This window comes from Convolutriloba macropyga, chromosome 1 (assembly GCF_964194025.1).
Source record: "Convolutriloba macropyga chromosome 1, txConMacr16.3, whole genome shotgun sequence".
Taxonomy (NCBI): domain Eukaryota; kingdom Metazoa; phylum Xenacoelomorpha; order Acoela; family Convolutidae; genus Convolutriloba; species Convolutriloba macropyga.
Genome location: NC_134468.1, coordinates 16071620 through 16087692, shown reverse-complemented (window position 1 = coordinate 16087692; position 16073 = coordinate 16071620).

Sequence of the window (16073 nt, the reverse complement as noted above, 5' to 3'; positions counted from 1 at the left end):
GGTTGATTTTTGAAATCCCAAATTACGTCGAGAATTATCATTGCAATTAAATAATTATTTGAAATTAATGAAACGAGTTCTCAAATTTTGACTAATTTTCAGTACTTCGGGCAAATTCAGCTTGTTTTGGTGCAATATCTTTTTCTACTTTTGAAGCTTTTTCTGCCTTTTTCTGCCGTCTTCTATATAGTTTTGACGATTTTTGCTAAATTTCAATTTCTTCGCTGTCAATTTGCTGTATATGAAAGTTGTGGTAATTTAGTTAGCCTAGTAGGGTTTATTATCTCCAGAGATGATTTTCTAATTCATATTTGTGAACCATGTTATGTATCCTAGCGTTGAAACTTCATCAAATTTTGTTCAAAAAATTTTTATTTCTGCGCATAAGGTCAAAATTACAAATAAATAAGTTCAATACATTGCAAATATCGACATAGTCAAGAAAATTTGCTAAAACATGAGAAATTTTCAAGCAGTTATCGCCAGGAACATTAAAAAGATGTCAGTGACAGAACCAACATAAAATAATTGGGAACAAATGATTGAGTAAAATTTCTTTTGTATTTCAACTTTCAACAAGGAAAGTTATAAAAAAACCCAGCTTATTGAAGAAATTCTATTTGTTTAGTGTGCAGAGGAAAATGGCATAGCGAAAAGCATTTTATTCGGTAAAGGCAAGCTGTTGAGGACCTTTCCAAGAGCAAAGTTTTGATCCCCTGCGAGACTGCAAGATTTTTAAGAAAATAACGTCGTGTGAGTTTTTTTTTCTATGAACTGCTCAATATCGTTAATAAATTTAATTGAATCGGTTTTAAAATATGTTTTTTCAGCTAGGTGTCTTGGCTCAAAAAGAATCGGCTGATCAAAAAGAGTTGTCATTAAAATCTTTCAAACTGTTAGATGATCGGGTACTTGTATACACATTTTATTGGATCTGGCAAAATTTTGAAAACACTGTGTCCACCACAACCCCCAAATAAGGTATTATCCGTGTTCATAGTGCTGCACCCCGACCCTTTGTTGTCCTAGTCACATAATAAAGCAAAATGGGAAGAAACCTTCAAAGGTATAAATCTGATAAGGAATGCCCTTATATAGCTATGAGAGTTTAAGCAGCTACTTGGAGAATCTTGGAAAACATGGATACCATTGATGGTTTATAAATCTAATTTGGACAACAAACTTTCTCAATGATCTCCATCTCCAGCTTTTTACATCATTTTCTTGCTTTACGCAGGACAGTTTTTTAATCTTATCAAGATGGTTTGCCACGGAATTGCTTTCACACGAAAATGCGCAAATCAGGTCAAAAGATTACCTTATATTGTAAGGAATAATTGAAGAACTAACTGGTGACACGTTGAATGTACATGGATCCTATCGGTATGTTACTAAAATAAAATATGCAACAAACCTTTCTTATCGGTTTCCACTCCCCGCTTTTTTCAACATTTTTGTGGTGCAAACTAAACTTTTTCCAATCTGGGCAAAATACGCCACTGCGATTAGAGTTTGTTTTGTGTTTGAGATAATTAATTAAAATAACATTTCTCATTGATCAACAAAACTTATGACATCTCAAAATTTTAAAAAAATATAAAAAACTTAAAGTTTTTTTTTCAGATAAAACTCAAACAAAAACACCAACTCCGACTCTACGGATGCTCCTGTGTTCTGTTCTCTAACGATGATGATATTGGGTCTGAACATATGCTAAGGGATTGTTCTAATGTGTTGTTTTCTTACAACTTATATATACTTCAAACAGTTGTTACTCGGTTTGTACAATGAGTCAAAAAAATTCATCTAATAAAAAGAGCTTGTTTTATTTCGATGGTTTGTTGTTCGCATCAGTTTTGTTACTTTTTAGATTGTTTTGGATTTTTACAATTTGTTATAGTTCAATTAGAACTAAGAGTTGTTACTTGGTTTGTAACATGATTCATAAATTTTTCGGCTATTAAAAGGAGCTCTTTTATTTTTGATGGTTTGTTGATCGCATCCGTTTTATTCTTTATAAGGGTTCTTTAATTTTTTAAATTTTTTATAGTTCTATTGGAATTAACAGTTGTTGCTCGTTTTGTAATATGATTCAAATAGTTCGTCAAATAAAAAGCTGTTGAGGACCTTTCCAAGAGCAAAGTTTTGATCCCCTGCGGAATAGACTGCATGTTTTTGAAGAAAATAACGTCGTGTGAGTTTTTTTTTCTATGAACTGCTCAATATCGTTAATAAACTTAATTGAATCGGTTTTAAAATATGTTTTTTCAGCTAGGTTTCTGGGCTCAGAAAAGAATAGGCTGTCCAAAAAGTAATGTCATTTTAATTTTCCAACCTGTTAGATAATCGTGTACTTGTAAACACATTTTAATGAATCTTGCAAAAATTTTGAAAACACTATGTCCTACACAACCCCCAAATAAGGTTTTATCCGTGTTCATAGTGCTGCACCCCGACCCTTTGTCGTCCTAGTCACATAATAAAGCAAAATGGTAAGAAACCTTCAAAGGTATATATCAGGTAAGGAAAGCCCTTATATAGCTATGAGAGTTTAAGCAGCTACCTGGGGAATCTTGGAAAACATGGATACCATTGATGGTTTATAAATCTAACTTGGACAACAAACTTTCTCAATGATCTCCATCTCCAGCTATTTACATCATTTTCTTGCTTTACGCAGGACAGTTTTTTAATCTTATCAAGATGGTTTGCCACGGAATTGCTTTCACACGAAAATGCGCAAATCAGGTCAAAAGATTACCTTATATTGTAAAGAATAATTGAAGAACTAACTGGTGACAAATTGAATGTACATGGATCCTATCGGTATGTTACTAAAATAAAATATGCAACAAATCTTTCTTATCGGTTTCCACTCCCCGCTTTTTTCAACATTTTTGTGGTGCAAACTAAACTTTTTCCAATCTGGGCAAAATACGCCACTGCGATTAGAGTTTGTTCTGTGTTTGAGATAATTAATTAAAATAACATTTCTCATTGATCAACAAAACTTATGACATCTCAAAATTTTAAAAAAATTTAAAAAACTTAAAGTTTTTTTTCAGATAAAACTCAAACAAAAACACCAACTCCGACTCTACGGATGCTCCTGTGTTCTGTTCTCTAACGATGATGGTATTGGGTCTGAACATATGCTAAGGGATTGTTCTAATGTGTTGTTTTCTTACAACCTATAAATACTTCAAACAGTTGTTACTCAGTTTTGTACAATGAGTCAAAAAAATTCATCTAATAAAAAGAGCTTGTTATATTTCGATGGTTTGTTGTTCGCATCAGTTTTGTTACTTTTTAGATTGTTTTGGATTTTTACAATTTGTTATAGTTCAATTGGAACTAAGAGTTGTTACTTGGTTTGTAACATGATTCATAAATTTTTCGGCTATTAAAAGGAGCTCTTTTATTTTTGATGGTTTGTTGATCGCATCCGTTTTATTCTGTATTAGGATTTTTTTAAAAATTTTTTATAGTTCTATTGGAATTAACAGTTGTTGCTCGTTTTGTAATGTGATTCAAAAAGTTCGTCAAATAAAAAGCTGTTGAGGACCTTTCCAAGAGCAAAGTTTTGATCCCCTGCGGAATAGACTGCAAGATTTTTAAGAAAATAACGTCGTGTGAGTTTTTTTTCTATGAACTGCTCAATATCGTTAATAAACTTAATTGAATCGGTTTTAAAATATGTTTTTTCGGCTAGGTTTCTGGGCTCAGAAAAGAATAGGCTGTCCAAAAAGTGTTGTCATTTTAATTTTCCAACCTGTTAGATAATCGGGTACTTGTAAACACATTTTAATGAATCTTGCAAAAATTTTGAAAACACTATGTCCTACACAACCCCCAAATAAGGTTTTATCCGTGTTCATAGTGCTGCACCCCGACCCTTTGTCGTCCTAGTCACATAATAAAGCAAAATGGTAGTAAACCTTCAAAGGTATATATCAGGTAAGGAATGCCCTTATATAGCTATGAGAGTTTAAGCAGCTATCTGGGGAATCTTGGAAAACATGGACACCATTGATGGTTTATAAATCTAATTTGGACAACAAACTTTCTCAATGATCTCCATCTCCAGCTATTTACATCATTTTCTTGCTTTACGCAGGACAGTTTTTTAATCTTATCAAGATGGTTTGCCACGGAATTGCTTTCACACGAAAATGCGCAAATCAGGTCAAAAGATTACCTTATATTGTAAAGAATAATTGAAGAACTAACTGGTGACACAATGAATGTACATGGATCCTATCGGTATGTTACTAAAATAAAATATGCAACAAATCTTTCTTATCGGTTTCCACTCCCCGCTTTTCTCAACATTTTTGTGGTGCAAACTAAACTTTTTCCAATCTGGGCAAAATACGCCACTGCGATTAGAGTTTGTTTTGTGTTTGAGATAATTAATTAAAATAACATTTCTCATTGATCAACAAAACTTATGACATCTCAAAATTTTAAAAAAATATAAAAAACCTAAAGTTTTTTTTCAGATAAAACTCAAACAAAAACACCAACTCCGACTCTAACGGTTCGTGTTCTGTTCTCTAACGATGATGACACATGAAGTTTTTTCGGATACCAGATAATCAACATGAAAACAAAATAACTGAAAAACTTTCAACATTAATTCCTAAGCATAATAAATTCTCAGCATTAACAGTCCTCCCCCGATTTCCGATTTTGGGGGGTTGGTGGACAGCGAAAAGAACTAACGAATAGATCTATTTTAATGCAAATCGTTTCTTTTAAATTTAGTTCAATTTTTTTCGAACTGTAAGTTAAAATTAGTTTTGCATTTGGAAACTAAATTATTGGGTCTGAACATATGCTAAGGGATTGTTCTAATGTGTTGTTTTCTTACAACCTATAAATACTTCAAACAGTTGTTACTCAGTTTTGTACAATGAGTCAAAAAAATTCATCTAATAAAAAGAGCTTGTTTTATTTCGGTGGTTTGTTGTTCGCATCAGTTTTGTTACTTTTTAGATTGTTTTGGATTTTTACAATTTGTTATAGTTCAATTGGAACTAAGAGTTGTTACTTGGTTTGCAACATGATTCATAAATTTTTCGGCTATTAAAAGGAGCTCTTTTATTTTTGATGGTTTGTTGATCGCATCCGTTTTATTCTGTATTAGGATTCTTTTTTTTTTAAATTTTTTATAGTTCTATTGGAATTAACAGTTGTTGCTCGTGATTCAAAAAGTTGCTCGTAATATGATTCAAAAAGTTCGTCAAATAAAAAGAGCTCATTTCGTTTCGATGGTTTGTTTTTCGTACCAGTTTTATTACTTTTTGATTGTACACGTGCTATGTTCAAAGCTTCGCTATAACTGCCTACCCTTTCTTAGCGCTATAAAATTCTCCTTTGCCTGATTTATGGATGCCATAGATGCTATCGATGAATTCTAAAACTAACATGGACTAAATATTCTTACTGATTTTTGTCCGGCCTTTGCATCATTTTTTTATTTCACAACGAACCTTTGTCAATCTGAGCAAAATAGGTTGTACTAAATTGTTTTCACGCTAGAGTTTCAATACGAATAAGTTTTTTTTGGTTATAGATAATTGATTGATAAAAAGTTTTCGCATTTATAAAAACTCATTACATCTTAAAATTTGAAAAATTTAAATTTAAAAGTATTTTCAAATAAAACTCACACACAAACACCGACACTACAGATGCCTCTTCGTTTTTCTAACAAATACGGCTCATAATTATGATCTTTAAAGTGTTATGTTCTATTTATTAAAGTTTTTTTCAATTGCCAGATAAAGAAATACGAATAGAAATTAATTTAATTCCATACCCGAAAACATTGCCAGTTTTCAGTGAAGTTTTTTCCAAACAATTTCCGGTGTCAACTGACTGTCTGAAAAATTCTACTTTGTTTCATTTCCTGTCATTCTTCTTCTTTATGTCTCGAAATTCTTTCAAATTGTATATTAAAAATGATTCTCCCGTGGAAAATTAATTTAATTGGTCCAAAACTATGTCAAGGGATTGTCCCAATGCGTCTACTTTTTTAAAAAAAACTTTAGATTGCTGAAGTTGGTTACCAGGAATTTCTACGTCTTATAGATGATTTGAATTTGCTGATGATACATCAAGTCAAAATGGCCAAAATTAGAAAAGTTGAAACTGTTGCCGCCAAAAAAATTGGTAACTTGACTTTGTTCAAACAAAACGTCTAAAACAAAAACCCTCCGATGAAAGAGACTGAACGTGACTTCATATTACTTGAATTACATTACTAGAAACGAGTTTTCTACACACAGGACAAATAGTTTTTACTGGCTTTCTGTGCAAAGATTTTGCAATCCCTCTGATAGAAATTTTTCCTTGCTCAGAAGCGTCCCCCTTCTCCCGCCTACTCTATGCAAGATAATTTGAATTTATCAACGACAGTTTAATGGTGGAAGTAAATTTTGTACAGTTACTGGAATTCTAAAAGATTTTCTTTGTTGGAGGATTTCCGTTTTGGTGGTGTTCTTTGACATTAAGTATTCTATGACAATGGGTTTTCTTTGACAATTTTTTACAATACCGAAAAAAATAATCAAAATCTAAAGTGTGACATTTTTTTGGAAAGTTTAGTTTTCAGTAGTCACCTTGAGAATGCCATGACATTTTTTTCAATTTCAGACGTTACTGCAGATAATCGTCCTAGGTCTCAGACGTCACCTAAGAAACCTGTTCTCCTTTAAAAAACTTTGATTCAAAAACCCGAATTTTTCTTAGCATAGCTGGAGAAAAAAAACAACCGTTTTTTTCTGGAAGTTCTGGCATTATTTCAAACCTTTCGGACAAATAATTAGTGATTGTGTTGCAAATAATTGATTAAAAAAGAGTTGATAGCAATTAAACCTCAGGCGCATCAAAATTAAAAACTGAGTGATCTTTTATCTTGTTAGAAAAGGACACGCTATTTAACAAAAAATGCTTCAATAAAAGTTTTCATTTTAAAATTTAAATTTTCAGAATCAGATATTAGAATCTGTCGGAATCTGTTTCAACGTTCCTTAAAACCGTGCTCTCTTCGGATCTATTCTGTCCCCCCAGCATAGCGAACATAAATTTTCTGTGACCTCCAGGCGCTATTTTCCTAAAAATTAACGTGCTATATAACAAAATATAATTTGTAACTGGGGGTCATAGAAAACAGTGGAGCCAAAACAGAATAGATCCCTTTCTTCTTTATAGATGAGTGGCTGCAATTATATTTGAAAGCAAATAAAAGTTTTAAACTCTTTTTTTAGTTTAATAGAGCAGCAATAATGTCTTTAGGCAAAAAAGAAAAATTGTTTGCTGCTCTTGTTGATTCATTGAGAACTGAAAGCTACCAGGGCAAAAATAATTTAAAACAACTGATCAAAAAAGCAAGTTGATAGCAAGATCAATTTTTTACTCGTCTTTTTTTCCTAACTCAGAAAAGTCTTGATCAAAACTTTTAACAACATAGCTTCTACAAAGCTCCGATTTTTTTCAATTTGTGCTTTGTCTCAACAGTTACATTTGAAGTCCCTTTTTGCCCTGGTTACAGACATTATCAAATAAATGAAGGAAGTTTTTTCCCAAAGGTCACAGTAGTTATCAACTGTCACATTAGAGATCAAAGATTTTCTGAAAAAGTGGTTTCTAACCTCACCTTAAAGGATGATGAAGATTGATGATTAAAGAATGATGGTTTAATACGTTACCTTAACATAAATTATTCTTCATTTTTCCGTTCAGAACGCCAAAAATAAAAGAAACAAACTGTTCAACTGAAAAAATCATTCTACAATAAAGTTTCAATGCAAGCTACTTGATTTTGTGCTCAGCAGCTCGTGTTGCTTGAACGCATCACCTTTAATTAATTACAAAATTATGTAGTGCCTTTCTTCTATTTGTGCCTCAGTAAAACTTGTTCGGTTATCGATCGATTGAAGTATCATAAAATATCTGGCAATTAATTGAGAGCAATTAAGAAAATCGAAAATCCTTGGTCTAATGTAACATTTTTTTAGTCTTTCTAAGTTCTCTGGTCAAACCTATTTTAAAAAAATAGCAACTATTTGAGTCTTTTGACAAAAAAATCGATTTACAACCGCACGTTCAACAGTTTTCGGTTTTTCTCAAACAAAAACTCATAAAGCTTTATTTTGTTTAATAATATAGTGTAACTAATTTCGAGTAATTTGCTTCGGGTAAAAAATTCAAACACAAAATCCATTTTTTAGTCCATCTGTTGATTTGGTTTTGGGCATCCTAACCCCTTACCACCATCAAACTTTCGCCGCGAAGAAAACTTTTTAAGCCGTTTTTACCTATCTCTAATTATTGAAGAACCCAAGAAAGACAAAGAGATCAGAAAAACAAGATGACATAGAAAAACTCTCAGAGCTATCAATTTGCGCTGAACATATTCAAGGTGCCAGGATTGAATTTCAAAAACTTATTCGATCTTCCGCAAATTGCAATTTCAAAGAAAAAAGCTTTAGAACGTTGAATTCTCTCATCAACAACATCAAAGAAACAAAGGACTCAGTTCGTCTGAAGCCACTGAAAAAGTTTTACTTTAACGCCCTCACTCAAGCACAGTTTCATCGATAACAAAAGGACGGTCCAATCTTCTCTCGAAATTGCAGATCTTCGAACATGAAATCAATAGCTTGGATGACGATGGACAACTCAAGCAGTCGTCTACACGATTACGAGATGACATTAGTGTCAGTTCGAAGTGCTTCTCACGATTTCTTGAGTGTAATACATCATCGCCAACACCAACCGAGAAGTCAGCGCAGGCTGTTTAGGACAACAACATTGAAGCTAAAGCTCGACTTCGATCACCACCAACACCTTACAGGACAAAACCTGCCCTTTTTGCCAACAAACAGCTGTTATGAAAATTTCTGAAAACTAGACAAACCTCAGCAGCCAAAAAGGTCGGAGCGAACCAACAACAGGATCTATCCACAAATCTGCTTGTCTTTGACAACATTCAAACTGATGGACTGAATCCCAGCGTAGCAGGAGATATCACATTATTTCCAACAGAACAACCGATAGACGTTAAATCTGATGATGATGTAAACTCCAACCAAAAAATTAACGATTTGCCAAAAATTTAGCCGTCAATAGCCAAGAGCATAGTTGTTGACACCAAACAAAATAACATAAACAATCAAATGCAGAACAAAAAGCTGAAAATACTTCAGGATATAGTAAAAACAACGTTGAGCCTAACATAAGTCAATAACAAGAAACACCCACTAAACATACCTGCACACGTATCAATTTGCTAAAGAAATTGGTATTCACAACAAAACTCACAATCAATTTCCTGTACCTGCCATTATTGATAGCATGCCAAGTTTTACAACTATCTCCCCTAGTGCCATTCAACAGGTAACACGGTCATATGAACAAACCCAGGAGCCTTTTTTAGCAATTCTAGCTGAAGGAACTTATCAGTTATTTTTCAAAACCGTGAAACGGGTGTTTCTGGAAATTTGAATGCCAAGAACCAATTGGAAGTGCATGTCTTTTCCACAACATGAGATAACATATGCAGCCAAACAGCGCCAGCGGTTGTTAGATAAAAAACAAAAAATCAGGAACTGCATGTTGACTCTGGAGATTTTGACATCAATGTACAAAGTCTCAAGTAGCAAGTATGACAAATTCAAACACAGAAAGTACAGCAACCTGCAATTATTACAGAAAAAAAAACATAATTATTATTTCCTCCTGGTACTATGGAAGAAACTACGACTGCTTCAAAAGTAAGGAACATTTACCCAAACAGTACCATTCAATTCTCAAATGAATTTTCAAATAAACCCTTGTACCTCGCAACACATAGTGACGTCAAACGGAAAGGGGAATAACATATATACTGCAAAGGGAGAGCAGTCAAACCATCCTTCTAACATCGTCAACTTGGTCGCATCGAAGAATATTGCGCAAAATACAGAAGATCAGATAGCTGGTAATTCACAGCCATGGCAGAGTTGACACTAGCAGCAGCTCCTTGGCAACCACTTAGTTCACAATGTGATTGAGAATAACATCGAACTGAGTCATTTTATACAACCATACAGGACGAAAACAATTAATGATTGTAATTCTGCATCGATGAAACAGTTGCGAGGACTAACGAAATAACACAAAAGGTACACAGCTGATCATTTAACATTAAACCACGGCCCCCCCGCCAAAATAGTTCATAACAACAGAAATAACTACTAGTATGAAATTCCCCAATTGCCAGGTCCAAAAATTGCAATGTTTAATGATGACAGCAACCCAAATCCTTCTCATTTTGCTCAATTAGCACAACCTTTGCCACCACCAGTTCCGGAAAACATATGCAAAAACTACATTGCCAACAACGTTGTAAGCAACAAGCAAGCCATCACTGCCGCAATTCAATGGTAACTTTCTCCGATACTACGAATGGATTAAAAATTTCATTTCTATGGTTCAAAATAATATTGTAAAACTGACCTACAACGGATCATATATCTCCAAAACTCAGTCTCTGAAAAAGCAAAACAACTCATTGAGTCGTGCTCACGTAACCCAGCGTACTAAGAAACACCTCTAAAGGAAATGATGAACCATTTTGGAGACCAAGTATTGTAGTAAGCGCCTTGATAAATCAACTCCACTCATGGCACGCCACTAATTCAAATGATAAAAAATTACAAAACTATTTGTCGCATTCTCAAATCATCTAAAGCGCTCAGTTCAAACATTTGAATACCTTGGCTTTCAGGTAGACCTTTGGAGCTCTACACTGCTTAAAAAAGCAAAGGAGAAAGTGCCTTACAATATTTTGTTGAAATTGTCTGAATATAGGCTTACAACAACAGCTGAACCAGCGTCAGCTCGTTCCTTTCAACAGTTTTCAGAACTTCTTGCTCAAATTTAGGAAACCATAAATCGCGAACAAGCCTTTAAGTCAATTAGACAACAACAAAACAACATAAATAACGTGAAGAAATTTAGTGTTCCGGATGCTCGCATTAAGCCGACATCAAAAATATTTAACCAGAACCTATCTGACAGTGACCGACCTAGCGCTGTTTTGCAGCCTATAAATAAACTTTAAATAACCACTCCTAATAGAGGCTAGTCATCATCGGTAACGGTCTCAGACAACACAAAAACGAACGGAAAGCAGCAAAACAAGCGGCATTGCCCCATTGCAATAATAACCATTTTTTGGTAATTTGTCCCGACTACCAAACGCAATCATCACAAGATCAATGTAAACTTTTTTTTATCAAAAATCAATTGTGTACGAAATCTTTGAGCACTAATGACCTCAGACAAAACTGTTTTTCAGAAAAAAACTGCCAAGACTGGAACGGCTGACCTCTTTCTACTTTACACGACACTTCAAAACAAGTCAAGCGACCGCCAGCAGCATGTTCAACAGAATCAGCTCTTTTCAATCCTACACGGCATTCATCAAATGAAGCGCCAGAAAGCCAAAATAAACAGCAGCACTGTCACTCTGGACAAATTTTGTTAAAACAAAAGAGCCAAAAACTCAAAGGAATAACCTCGATTTTCCTTCGTACAATCAAAGCTTCTGCGTAAATCAGAAACCGTCTCCTCTGAGAGATTTGTTTGAACAACTACAGCAGATGCAAGTGTCTTTTGTCAATTTCAACAAAGTTTCCAATACGTATGCACTCATAGATCATGGCAGCCGATTCACATTAACTAAACTCCAAAACGTGAATATCCAAGAAGAACGAAGTGCCTCTCGCAAAGACAACAGTGCCAGCCATTATTACTCCATATAAGTCATTGAGACAAAGCATTGAGATTACTCTTGCATACAGCACTCCTGCAATGAACATCAAATATATGACACATTGAGTAATCTCCTTCATATACAATTCCCTCAGAGAGCTGGTGGTAAAATTGGAGCCCTCCTAGGTGTAAACACCCTCATTTGCACTCATCCAATCGAATTAATACCGGGAATCTTCAATCAACCGTTTGGTGTGAAAACCAAACTAGGATGGACATTAATTGAGTATGAAACTGCTCTCAATGCTTCAGAATCTATATGTAGCTGTCATTCAACAGCAACAAAACCATTTGTTTATCATGTTTCATGACAGCAGACAAGAAAACCACATTTAAGTGAACTGGTTGAGCAATTCTGAAAAATTGCGAGTGAAGGAACCAAAGTCAAATAATAAAAAATTAAAAAATTGTTTGTCGCATTCTCAAATTATCTAAAGCGCTCAGTTCAAACAATTGAATACCTTGGCTTTCAGGTAGACTTTCGGAGCTCCACACTGCTTAAAAAGCAAAAGAGAAAGTGCCTTACAATATTGTGTTGAAATTGTCTGAACATAAGCTCTCAATAACAGCTGAACCAGCGTCAGCTCGTTCCTTTCAACAGATTTTAGAACTTCTTGCTCAAATTTAGGATACCATAATTCGCGAACAAGCCTTTAAGTCAATTAGACGACAACAAAACAACATAAATAACGTCAAAAAACTTTAGTGTTCCGGTTGCTCGCTCTAAACCGACATCAAAAATATATAACCAGAACCTATCTGACAGTGACCAGCCTAACGCTGTTTTGCAGCCTATAAATACACTTTAAAAAACAACTGCTAATAGAGGGTGGTCATCCTCGGTAACGATCTCAGACAACACAAAAACGAACGGAAAGCAGCAAAACAAACGTCATTGCCCCATTGCAACAATAACCATTTTTTGGTAATTTGTCCCGACTACCAAACGCAATTATCACAAGATCGATGTAAACTTTTTTTCATCAAAAATCAATTGTGTACGAAATCTTTGAGCTTTAATGACCTCAGACAAAACTGTTTTTCAGAAAAAAACTACCAAGCATGGAACGGCTGACTTATTTCTACTTTACACGACCGTCCAAAACAAGTCAAACGACCACCACCATCATCTAATGATATGCCAGAAAGCCAAAACAAACAGCAGCACTGTCACTCCGGACAAATTTTGTTAAAACAAAGGAGCCAAAAACTCAAAGGAGTAACCTCGATTCTCCTTCGAACTATCAAAGCTTCTGCGTAAATCAGAAACCGTCTCCTCCGAGAGATTTGTTTGAACAACTACAGCTGATGCAAGTGTCTTTTGTCAATGGCAACAAAGTTTCCAATACGTATGCATTCATAGATCAAGGCAGTCAATTCACATTAACTAAACTCCAAAACGTGAATACCCAAAATGAACGAATTGCCACTCTCGAAGACAGCAGTGCCAGTCATTATTACTCCATATAAGTCATTGAGACAAAGCATTGAGATTACTCTTGCATACAGCACTCCTGCAATGAACGTCAAACCAGGCAACATCTTTGAGCTGAATCAAATATATGACACAATGAGTAATCTCCTTCATATACAATTCCCTCAGAGAGCTGGTGGTAAAATTGGAGCCCTCCTAGGTGTAAACACCCTCATTTGCACTCATCCAATCGAATTAATACCGGGAATCTTAAATCAACCGTTTGGTGTGAAAACCAAACTAGGATGGACATTAGCTGAGTATGAAACTCCTCTCAATCTACATTTATGAAATCCCTCTCTAAGAATCTACATTTTGCTGTCATTCAACAGCAACAAAACCATTTGTTTATCATGTTTCACGACAGCAGACGGGAAAACCACATTTAAGTGAACTGGTTGAGCAATTCTGGAAAATTGAGAGTGAAGGAACCCAGTCTGTTCTCTCAGATGAAGACAATGATACCTTAAAAGTTTTTCGGAAAAAGTCAATTTTGGTTTTCCCAGGAAAATGCCTCACCTTTTGGAGAAAAATTTCTACTCTGCTCTTAAACAGCTCGTGTTTGGAGAAAAAAACCAGTTAAAAATCGGAAGATGAATGAAAAATACGATTAACGCTTTCAGCAGACTTAAACAAAAATTGCATAAAACCCGCCAAATTGACAGCACCTGAACCTGAAAAAATATGGTACCTGTCTTATCATCCGGATCAAAATCCAAAAAAACCTCGGAAACATTCGACGCGTGGCAAATGCCGCTTGAAAGTATCGAGGACAGTCATTGAACAGCAACCTCTTAACAGGTCCATATCACTTGAACAGCTCATTAGGCATACTGCAACTGGATGTTTTCGTGAACATCCAGTTTCAATACTTGCAGATATTGAAATCATTTTTATGCAAATTGCTGTCAAACAAGAAGAACAATCAGCACTTCGCTTTCCTTGGTCAAAAAACAACTTCATTATGCAATATCAGTGCACTTGCTTGATTATTAGGTGAACTTGTTTTCTCTCAATGCCCATAATTGTCCTTAAAAAATGTGCTAAGGGCAAGGCAGAAAGTTCTTCCAATGCTTTTGCTGCACTAGCGAAACAATTTTACAGGGGGGCGACTACGTTCATTTGCTGCCCACTGTCGCTGAAGCGAAAGACACTTTAATGCAAGTAAAAGATTGCCGCCAACAAAGAGGTTTCAAATTGACCAAACTGTTATCAAACTGTCCTGAAGCACAAATCACATGTGAAGACTTTGACTAGTCAAATGATTTCTCTTGCGCATTAGCACAAAAATGGAATTTTGGTGATGACAAATTTTTCATAAAACCGTTGGAAGAATTTCCAAAACATGCTTTAATGTATACCCAAAGAAAACTTTTCAGTCTTGTTGCGTCGATTTTCGACCCCATCGGTATTGCCTCACCGGTGACTATACGCTTCAATGTTGTAATGCGTGAATTTTGGGAACTGGGTTGAAAAGGGAACTCACCGCTGCCAGAGAAATAACGTAAACCAGTACAAAAAATACTAAACAGTTATTTCGGTTCACTCCCAATTGAACACTCGCGAACACTCAATTTTTTTGCAAATTAACAAGAAATTGACAATCAATTGCACGTCTTTGTTGATGTGTCTACGTGTGCTATGGCAGCAATAATTTATCTTCGGAGTTCTGGCAATAACACCAAACAAACAGAAAGCAACTGCACAACCAGTAATTACAAAGTAAAACCAATAAAATCCTTGAGCGTTCCATAACTTGATCTTGAGGCCGCAATAATCAGGATACGATTTATCAAAACAATTCAAAAAGAGACAACACTCAAGATTCACGAGACACATTTTTGGTCAGACAGTCGAGTTGTTCTTGATTGGATTGCTTCTACGAAGAAAAAAAACTGTTTGTCATCTTAAAAAAACACATGCATCTTCCAAATATACTCAAGGACATTATCTACCAACAAATGAAAATGCAACAGACCGTGGAACTCGTGGTCTAGAACCAGAAGAATTTTGTTCTAAATAGATAGAGGCTCCTGATTTCCTAAAAAAAGGATTACTCCGATTGAAACTCCACTCACAACAAATTAGTTTCAGTTCGCACAACGTGTATAGCAAATCCAAACGAATGGATCATTGACCCAGCACGTTTTTTTCTTGGACAAAACTACAGTTAACACTCGCAACTATTTACAACTTTCTCTTCAGAATTAAAAAATAACGAAATGGCAAAAGGCAGTACACTGCAGACATCAGTCAAGCACTTAATCCGAGTTTCACAAGAAAACGTTTTCCATCCTTGCTTTTCATTCGAGAACAAAAGAACATGAACCAGACTATAAGTGCAAGGTTCGATCCTTAAACCCATACCTAGACAAAAACGGAATACTTAGATCACAAGGCCGACAACAATTCGCTCCTGAAGAATACAGTTAGCTAAACTAACAATAATTGTTAATGTCAAAGACTAAACAACACGCCTGTCTTTTTAGCATGCGCATCGAAATTGTATATAACAAGTTGCCGAAGCCGTCAAAAATTCTGTTTAACAACGATACGTTGTCTTCGGCCTCAGGAGAACGTTTCTAAGCCTCCGATTTCATTTTTTTTGTTCCGCCGTTTTGATGCTCAAAAAATCCAGCCGTTAATGGCTCCACTGTCACTGTGCAGGTTTCCTTATACTCACTCGCGTTTCCATTCACCAATACAGGAATTGCTTTTTCGGACCCTTCTATATCGAAGACAACAAAGACAACCTCACCAAGTTCTGCGGCCT